This window comes from Cryptomeria japonica, unplaced genomic scaffold (assembly GCF_030272615.1).
Source record: "Cryptomeria japonica unplaced genomic scaffold, Sugi_1.0 HiC_scaffold_51, whole genome shotgun sequence".
NCBI classification, from domain to species: Eukaryota; Viridiplantae; Streptophyta; class Pinopsida; order Cupressales; family Cupressaceae; genus Cryptomeria; species Cryptomeria japonica.
Window position 1 is genome coordinate 215,001 of NW_026728873.1, and position 7,500 is coordinate 222,500.

Genomic DNA, 7,500 nt, shown 5'->3' on the forward strand with positions numbered 1-7,500 from the left:
GTGCGCACCAAGGAGCGCTCTGAAGTGTGCTCCAAGGTGCGGCGTGCACGAAGTCGGAGCCCGGTTTGCCCCGGGTGTGCACCTCGGGTGCGCACCTCGCGTGCACCTTCGCTGCGGTGGGCACCTTGGCTGGGTTGCGCGCCTTGGTGGGCACCATGCAGTGCACGAAGTCGGAGCCCGGATTGCCCCGGGCGCGCACCTCCGCCAGGGTGGGCACCTTGGTGCGCACAACTTGCCTGGGCTGCGCACCAGGAAGGGCTCAAGATGGCACCCGCGTTCCGTTTTTTTCACTATCTTTCAGAACGGAAATTTTAAAATCTCGTTTTTTTTTGCCTTTTCTGGAAATTAGTGAAGGCAGCGCATCAAAGGTGCGCAACGCTGGTGCGAACCTGGGAGCGCTCCGATGTGTGCTCCAAGGTGCGGCGTGCACGAAGTCGGACCCCGGTTTGCCCCGGGTGCGCACCTCGCGTGCACCTTGGTGCGCACACCTTGGCTGGGTTGCGCGCCCTGGTGGGCACCATGGTGCGCACCAAGGAGCGCTCCGAAGTGTGCTCCAAGGTGCGGCGTGCACGAAGTCGGAGCCCGGTTTGCCCCGGGTGCGCACCTCGCGTGCACCTTCGCCGCGGTGGGCACCATGGCGTGCACGAAGTCGGAGCCCGGTTTGCCCCGGGTGCGCACCTCGCGTGCACCTTCGCCGGGGTGGGCACCTTGGTGTGCAGACCTTGGCTGGGTTGCGCGCCCTGGTGGGCACCATGGTGCGCACCAAGGAGCGCTCCGAAGTGTGCTCCAAGGTGCGGCCTGCACGAAGTCGGAGCCCGGTTTGCCCCGGGTGTGCACCTCGGGTGGGCACCTTGGTGCGCATGCCTTGCCTGGGCTGCGCACCAGGGCGGGCTCAAGATGGCACCTCAAAGACCCTACAGTATGGATGAAGTCGGAAGTTGGGTCCGATGACCGATTCGATACGTAGGCATATTGGCGAGGTCTGAATTTGTGTCCGATGACCTGCCATGCGCAGGAAGGCGGAATTTGGGTCCGATGACCGAGTTGATGGCGTGCCATGCGCAGAAAGGCGGAATTTGGGTCCGATGACCGAGTTGATGTTGATGGCCCGCCATGCACAGGAAGGCGGAATTTGGGTCCGATGACCGATTTGAAGGCGTGCCATACGCAAAAAGGCGGAGTTTGGGTCCGATGACCGAGTTGATATTGATGGCCCGCCATGCGCAGGAAGGCGGAATTTGGGTCCGATGACCTGACATACGCATGGAGTCCGACTCGGGGGCCGATGTTCGATTCGATGACTTGCATTGTGGGTAAAGTCGGAAGTTGTGGTCTTTGACCCGATTCGATGACCAGACTTCGGCTGCTTGAGAATCGGACAAATAACTTATATAGGGGAGGTAGTGTTCTCGAGCATCCTCCCCCCGTGCCCGTTTATGTCGATTGATGCTGGTGCTCGACTGGTTGGAGCGCTCGGATGCAAAAATCTTGCACCAGGATTTATCGATTGTGATGGACACGGCAAGTCTCCTGATTGCTATGCAGGAGCTCATCGTGAATCTCTATGCGGCCTTGGTATGGACTCGACCTGCGGAATGGTTCGGCAATGGTAGTCGCTCCAACACGTCCTTGCAATGGCCACAGAGGTGATTCGACTAGAGCTCCAGTCTAGCTTTTGGGTTGCTTGGCGGACTGGTATAGCCGCGATCGAGTTCCGGCCATGAACGTTTTAGATAGCTCTTGGGCTTTCTGGGACGGAAGTCGGAAGTTTGGGCTGTTGTCCGATTTGATGACCATTCTTCGGATGTGTGAGAATCGGACAAATAACTTATATAGGGGACTGTGTTGTCTCACGCAGCCCCCTCCGTGCCCCTCTATCTCGACCGATGTTGGTGCTTGAAAGGGTTGGGATCGCTCGGATTTATAAACGTGCACCACCATTTGTCGAGTGTGAGGGACGCGGCAGGTCTCCTAAATGCTATGCGGGCGCTCTCTGAGAATCTCTATCCGGCCTCGACACAGACTAGTCTTGCTGAATGGTTTGGCACTGGTAGTCGATCCAACACGTCGTTGTTGTGGCCGCCTAGGCGATTCGATTCGAGCCCCCGTCTAGCTTTTGGGTTGCTTGGCGGATTTTGCCCTATCCGCAAGTGAGCTCGGTCCCTAAACGTTCGAGAAACCCGATTGCTATGCGCCGACTCTCTTTTTTGCGAGCCTCCATCTAGCTTTTGGGTCTCTACGGAACGGAAGTCGGAATCTGGGACCGTTGTTTGATTCGACGAGGCAGACTACGGTTGTGCGAGAATCGGACAAATAACTTATATAGGGGAGGTGTTGACTGGAGCATTCTCCCCCGTGCCCCTCTAACTCGACCAATGCTGGCGCTCGAACGGTGGTAGCGCTCGGATTTTCATTGAGCGCCAGCATTGGTCGATTTAGAGGGGCATGCGAGATTCCCGAATGCTATGCGAGGGCTCTAACGGAAATGTCTATTGGTTTCGGTATGGATGCAATTGCGAGTGGTTCGGCAAAGGTAGTCGTTCCGATGCGTCCATGTCGTGGCCAAATCGATAATTCGATTTGAGCCCTCGTATAGCATTTGGGTCTCTCGATGTGATTCCGCATTCCAGTCCCTTTGGGCACTGCTTGAGCCGCATCCCAGGGGGTTCCCTTCCCAATAATCTGCCTCGCAACCCGATTGCTATGCGGTGAGGCTCCTCGGCCGCCTCGGAACTATCTGTGTATCAGACGCATCGCGGGATAAGGGGTTGGCAACGGTAGTCGCCCCAAGCGCGTCCGATGCTTGGACCATTCCGAGGCGGCCCTGAAGCCTCTTCCGTCTAGCCGTTGGGTCCTTCTCGCCGCATCCCTCGCCTCGCACCCCGATTGCTATGCGGTGAGGCTCCTCGGCCGCCTCGGAACTATCTGTGTATCGGACGCGTCGCGGGATAAGGGGTTGTCACTGGTAGTCGCCCCAAGCGCGTCCGATGCTTGGACCATTCCGAGGCGGCCCTGAAGCCTCTTCCGTCTAGCCGTTGGGTCCTTCTCGCCGCATCCCTCGCCTCGCACCCCGATTGCTATGCGGTGAGGCTCCTCGGCCGCCTCGGAACTATCTGTGTATCGGACGCGTCGCGGGATAAGGGGTTGTCATTGGTAGTCGCCCCAAGCGCGTCCGATGCTTGGACCATTCCGAGGCGGCCCTGAAGCCTCTTCCGTCTAGCCGTTGGGTCCTTCTCGCCGCATCCCTCGCCTCGCACCCCGATTGCTATGCGGTGAGGCTCCTCGGCCGCCTCGGAACTATCTGTGTATCGGACGCGTCGCGGGATAAGGGGTTGTCACTGGTAGTCGCCCCAAGCGCGTCCGATGCTTGGACCATTCCGAGGCGGCCCTGAAGCCTCTTCCGTCTAGCCGTTGGGTCCTTCTCGCCGCATCCCTCGCCTCGCACCCCGATTGCTATGCGGTGAGGCTCCTCGGCCGCCTCGGAACTATCTGTGTATCGGACGCGTCGCGGGATAAGGGGTTGTCACTGGTAGTCGCCCCAAGCGCGTTCGATGCTTGGACCATTCCGAGGCGGCCCTGAAGCCTCTTCCGTCTAGCCGTTGGGTCCTTCTCGCCGCATCCCTCGCCTCGCACCCCGATTGCTATGCGGTGAGGCTCCTCGGCCGCCTTGGAACTATCTGTGTATCGGACGCGTCGCGGGATAAGGGGTTGTCACTGGTAGTCGCCCCAAGCGCGTCCGATGCTTGGACCATTCCGAGGCGGACCCGAAGCCTCTTCCGTCTAGCCGTTGGGTCCTTCTCGCCGCATCCTTCGCCTCGCACCCCGATTGCTATGCGGTGAGGCTCCTCGGCCGCCTCGGAACTATCTGTGTATCGGACGCGTCGCGGGATAAGGGGTTGTCACTGGTAGTCGCCCCAAGCGCGTCCGATGCTTGGACCATTCCGAGGCGGACCCGAAGCCTCTTCCGTCTAGCCGTTGGGTCCTTCTCGCCGCATCCCTCGCCTCGCACCCCGATTGCTATGCGGTGAGGCTCCTCGGCCGCCTTGGAACTATCTGTGTATCGGACGCGTCGCGGGATAAGGGGTTGTCACTGGTAGTCGCCCCAAGCGCGTCCGATGCTTGGACCATTCCGAGGCGGACCCGAAGCCTCTTCCGTCTAGCCGTTGGGTCCTTCTCGCCGCATCCCTCGCCTCGCACCCCGATTGCTATGCGGTGAGGCTCCTCGGCCGCCTTGGAACTATCTGTGTATCGGACGCGTCGCGGGATAAGGGGTTGTCACTGGTAGTCGCCCCAAGCGCGTCCGATGCTTGGACCATTCCGAGGCGGACCCGAAGCCTCTTCCGTCTAGCCGTTGGGTCCTTCTCGCCGCATCCCTCGCCTCGCACCCCGATTGCTATGCGGTGAGGCTCCTCGGCCGCCTTGGAACTATCTGTGTATCGGACGCGTCGCGGGATAAGGGGTTGTCACTGGTAGTCGCCCCAAGCGCGTCCGATGCTTGGACCATTCCGAGGCGGCCCCGAAGCCTCTTCCGTGTAGCCGTTGGGTCCTTCTCGCCGCATCCCTCGCCTCGCACCCCGATTGCTATGCGGTGAGGCTCCTCGGCCGCCTTGGAACTATCTGTGTATCGGACGCGTCGCGGGATAAGGGGTTGTCACTGGTAGTCGCCCCAAGCGCGTCCGATGCTTGGACCATTCCGAGGCGGCCCCGAAGCCTCTTCCGTGTAGCCGTTGGGTCCTTCTCGCCGCATCCCTCGCCTCGCACCCCGATTGCTATGCGGTGAGGCTCCTCGGCCGCCTTGGAACTATCTGTGTATCGGACGCGTCGCGGGATAAGGGGTTGTCACTGGTAGTCGCCCCAAGCGCGTCCGATGCTTGGACCATTCCGAGGCGGACCTGAAGCCTCTTCCCTCTAGCCGTTGGGGCTTTCTCGCCGCATCCCTCGCCTCGCACCCTGATTGCTATGCTGTGAGGCTCCTCGGCCGCCTTGGAACTATCTGTGTATCGGACGCATCGCGGGATAAGGGGTTGGCAGTGGTAGTCGCCCCAAGCGCATCCGATGCTTGGACCATTCCGAGGCGGCCCTGCAGCCTCTTCCGTCTAGCCGTTGGGGCCATCTCGCCGCATCCCCCACCTCGCACCACGATTGCTATGCGGTGAGGCTCCTTGGCCGCCTCGGAACTATCTGTGTATCGGACGCATCGCGGGATAAGGGGTTGTCACTGGTAGTCGCCCCAAGCGCGTCCGATGCTTGGACTATTCCGAGGCGGCCCTGCAGCCTCTTCCGTCTAGCCGTTGGGGCCATCTCGCTGCATCCCCCACCTCCTCGGCCGCCTCGGAACTATCTGTGTATCGGACGCATCGCGGGATAAGGGGTTGGCAGTGGTAGTCGCCCCAAGCGCGTCCGATGCTTGGACTATTCCGAGGCAGCCCTGCAGCCTCTTCCGTCTAGCCTTTGGGGCCATCTCGCCGCATCCCTCGCCTCGCACCCCGATTGCTATGCGGTGAGGCTCCTCGGCCGCCTGGGAACTATCTTCGTATCGGACGCATCGCGGGATAAGGGGTTGTCACTGGTAGTCGCCCCAAGCGCGTCCGATGCTTGGACTATTCCGAGGCGGCCCTGTGGCCTCTTCCGTCTAGCCGTTGGGGCCATCTCGCCGCATCCCCCACCTCGCACCCCGATTGCTATGCGGTGAGGCTCTTCGGCCGCCTTGGAACTATCTTCGTATCGGACGCATCGCGGGATAAGGGGTTGTCACTGGTAGTGGCCCCAAGCGCGTCCGATGCTTGGACTATTCCGAGGCGGCCCTGCAGCCTCTTCCGTCTAGCCGTTGGGGCCATCTCGCCGCATCCCCCACCTCGCACCCCGATTGCTAGGCGGTGAGGCTCCTCGGCCGCCTTGGAACTATCTTCGTATCGGACGCATCGCGGGATAAGGGGTTGTCACTGGTAGTCGCCCCAAGCGCGTCCGATGCTTGGACTATTCCGACGCGGCCCTGTGGCCTCTTCCGTCTAGCCGTTGGGGCCATCTCGCCGCATCCCCCACCTCGCACCCCGATTGCTATGCGGTGAGGCTCCTCGGCCGCCTTGGAACCATCTTCGTATCGGACGCATCGCGGGATAGGGGGCTGTCACTGGTAGTCGCCCCAAGCGTGTCCGATGCTTGGACCATTCCTAGGCGGCCCTGAAGCTTCTTCCGTCTAGCCGTTGGGGCCTTCCCGCCCCATCCCTCGCCTCGCACCCCCGATTGCTATGCGGTGAGGCTCCTCGGCCGCCTTGGAACCATCTGTGTATCGGACGCATCGCGGGATAAGGGGTTGGCACTGGCAGTCGCCCCAAGCGCGTCCGATGCTTGGACCATTCCGAGGTGGCCCTGAAGCCTCTTCCGTCTAGCCGTTGGGGCCTTCCCGCCCCATCCCTCGCCTCGCACCCCGATTGATATGCGGTGAGGCTCCTCGGCCGCCTTGGAACTATCTGTGTATCGGACGCATCGCGGGATAAGGGGTTGGCACTGGTAGTCGTCCCAATCGCATCCGATGCTTGGACCATTCCGAGGCGGCCCTGCAGCCTCTTCCGTTTAGCCGTCGGGGCCTTCCCGCCGCATCCCTCGCCTCGCATCCCGATTCCTATGCGGTGAGTCTTCTCGGCCGCCGCGGAACTATACCTGTTATTGCTACTGCATCCTTCGGCTGGTAACCTCCTCTGCCGCCTTGGAACGTTCTCTTTGTCGGACGCGTCGCGGGATAAGGGGTTGGCACTGGTAGTCGCCCCAAGCGCGCCCGATGCATAGACCGCTCCGAGTCGACCTTGCTTTCAGCCTCTCACATGCATAGACCTCTCTGAGTCGACCCTGCAGCCTCTCACGTTTAGCCTTTGGAATCTCGCCTCACAACATGATTGCTATCCTTGATGCATCCCTTGCCTCGAGCCCTGATTGCTTTCTTGGCTGCATCCCTCCTCTCCTCACAGCCCGGTTGTCATCACTGCTTCATCCGTCGCTTCATGCATTCTGGCTGCTGGGCCCTTCCCACCGCACACCTCGATTGCTATCTCTTCTGCATCACACACCCCGATTGCTATCTCTGCTACATCCCTCGGCTCTCACTTCTGCATCCTTCGCCTCACACCTCGATTGCTATCAATGCTGCATCCGTAACCTCACACCCCGATTGCTATGCGGGGAGGCTCCTTGGCCGCCTTGGAAATTTCTGTGTGTCGGACGCACCGCGGGATAAGGGGTTGGCACTGGTAGTCGCCCCAAGTGCGCCCGATTCTTAGACCGCTTCGAGGTGACCTCGTAGCCTCTTTCGTCCAGGCTTCCTGCCTTCAACGCCCTTTTTACACCTCGATTGCTATGCGCGGGCTCGTTGGCGTCTATCACCTCTCTGCGAAGAGTGGCACGATGATTGTTGGGGTAAATCGTAGCAGTCCGATCTCTGGCCTTGGGCCATTGTGAGGGCTGATCGATTTCCTGTGCGCATCTCGTGTTCGCCCAGTAACAGAC